A 2,671-nucleotide genomic window follows, 5' to 3' on the forward strand; every position below is an offset into this window, starting at 1 on the left:
TGAAAAAAATTAATCAAGCATTTTGAAAAATAAAGTTGAATCAATATTTGATAAATGTTAATCAAGCATTTGGGAAATGTTAAATGTGTGTAGAAAAAATGTTGACCATGTATTAAAAAATTATGAAACAATTTGATCATGTATATATAAATGGTAATCAAGTATTTTTAAAATGTCAATAAAGCATTTGGAAAATTTTAAGTTTGTGTTGAAACAAAGTATGAACATGTATTAGAAAATGATGAAGTTTTTATCATGTATATAAAAATGTTAATGAACCAATAAAAAATGTTGAACAAATGTGCAAAAAATGTTAATCAAGAGTTTGGCAAATGTTAATGTATATAGAAAAATTGTTTACCATTCAGAAAATGTTAATCTTGCATTTGAAAAATGTTAATCAAGCATTTAAAAAATATTAGAAAAATTGTATTGGAAAATGTTAAACTTGTATTAGGAAATGTTGTTCACCTATAAAAAATGTAGAATGAAACAACCAAGAGAAACATAGAAAACCAGAAAAATGAAAAACTATAAAAACCGAAGAATAAAAGAAAAAATGAGGAAAAAAGAAAAACAATAAAAACCAAGAAAAAAACAAAGAGAAACCAAAATAAAAAATTATAATGACAAAAGAGGAAAGGCGGAGAAAAATAAGAAAATCAAACAAAGAACAAAAAATAGGGAATAAAAAACCAGCCAGTCTTTTACCTCAAGTAGAGCGCGCCTCCTATGTAAACGTGAAGTCGACATTGGTGCAATGGCTAATAGCTCTACGCATTGTTGAAACTACCCAGTTCGACCCCCGGTGCCCTTGTTTTATTGCTACGTTTTCCATTCCTCTATGCACTAGTGGGCCGGCCCAATTAGTCGAAGTGCCCCCATTTTACTGCTACTTTTTTCCATTCCTCTATGCGCTAGTGGGCCGGCCTGATTAGCCGAAACGCTTCAGCGAGAGAAACCTTCGATCTCGCTGAATGCAAGATTATAGCGCCCGCGGAGTCGAATGCCTACAACTCAACGAATCCATGCAAAACTAAAATAGAAAACTATACTAGCAAGCAGGCCCAAGCCGAAGTTAAAGAAAGTCCAATAATTATATGGAAAAGAACAACTAACAAGCCCAAGTTGCCGCGTCGTCACCGCCCATACAATAACCTTGTTTGTCGCGGTTCCTCTATGCACTAGTGGGCCGGGCTGATTAGTCGAAGCGTCCCCATTTCATTGCTACTTTTCCCATTCGTTTATGTGCTAGTGGGCCGGCCCAATTAGTCAAAGCACCCCATTTTACGGCTACTTTTTCCATTCCTCTATGCGCTAGTGGGCCGGCCCGATTTGTCGAAACGCTTCAGCGAGAGAAACCTTCGATCTCGCTCAATGCAAGATATAGCGCATGCGTAGTCGAATGCCTAAATGAGTCCATGCAACTCATAATGCAAATAGAAAAGTAAACTAGCAAATGGGCCCAAGCCAAAGTTAAAAACAAGGTCCAATAATTAAATGGAAAAGAACAACTAACAGGCCCAAGTCGCTGCGCCGTTATCGCCCGTACAATAACCTCGTTTGCTGTGGTTCCTCTATGCACTAGTGGGCTGGCCCGATTAGTCGAAGCGCCCCCATTTTATTGCTGCTTTTTCCATTCCTCTATGCGCTATTGGGCCGGCCCAATTAATTGAAACGCTTCCGCGAGAGAAGCGTTCGATCTTGCTGAATGAGATATAGCGCTCGCAGAGTTGAATGCCTACAACACAACGAGTCCATGTAAATCATAATGCCAATAGAAAAGTAAGCTAGCGAACGGCCAAAGCCAAAGTTAAAAAAATGACCAATAATAATTAAATGGAAAAGAACAACTAACAAGCCCAATTCTCCACGCTGTCATCGCCCCTACAACAACCTGGTCAGTGGCAGCTACGCCGTGAAATCTGTCCATGGTTGCAGCACCCACAACAACGGATGCAACTTCGGTGCAGCTCCTTGTTACACGCTGGTTGCAACATCGGGGCTGCTCCCCGTCGCATCTTAAGCGCCATCGTCATAGCTTTCTGCATCACCAGCTCCAGCATCACATGCGCAGGTTGAAACGTTTGCACCATCCTTTGCATCTTCATGCCGACATAGTAGCTCCATGCATTACCGGATATAGCATCACATGCGATGGTTGCAGCATTTGTGCCGCCAATCGCATCTTCAACCCCTTCATCGCAGCTTCCTGCATCGCCGGTTCCAACACTATCGTCGGGCAGTTCCAGCAATAGTGTCAGGTGGTTCTAGCACTGTGACGCTGGGGTTGCAGCATGTCGCCGACTGGTTCCGGTACGGTCGCGTTGGGGTTGCAGCGCTGCCGCCACCCGGTCCCAGCACTACCCTTACCCATTGTAGCTCTCACCGGAGCTCGCCCCCTTCCATTGGCTAACATGACCCCAAATCTCTCATGTTGTCTCATCGATCACCGTAGATAGCTCACCTCCCCCGGCCTATGGTGGAAGTAGTCAACAAGGAGAAAAAAATTTATTCCTCCAGACTGTTCCACCCACCCACCCCCCGCGTCATCTCCCTCGAGGCGGCTCAGGCGGGAACCCTAGGCGCCTGCTCCACCACCGTCGCCCCTCGCCACCTTCCCTCGTAGCCACCGACAGACGTCGTCGGGCAAAGCCCGCCGGCGACCGAC

Source organism: Triticum dicoccoides, chromosome 2B (genome assembly GCF_002162155.2).
Source record: "Triticum dicoccoides isolate Atlit2015 ecotype Zavitan chromosome 2B, WEW_v2.0, whole genome shotgun sequence".
NCBI classification, from domain to species: domain Eukaryota; kingdom Viridiplantae; phylum Streptophyta; class Magnoliopsida; order Poales; family Poaceae; genus Triticum; species Triticum dicoccoides.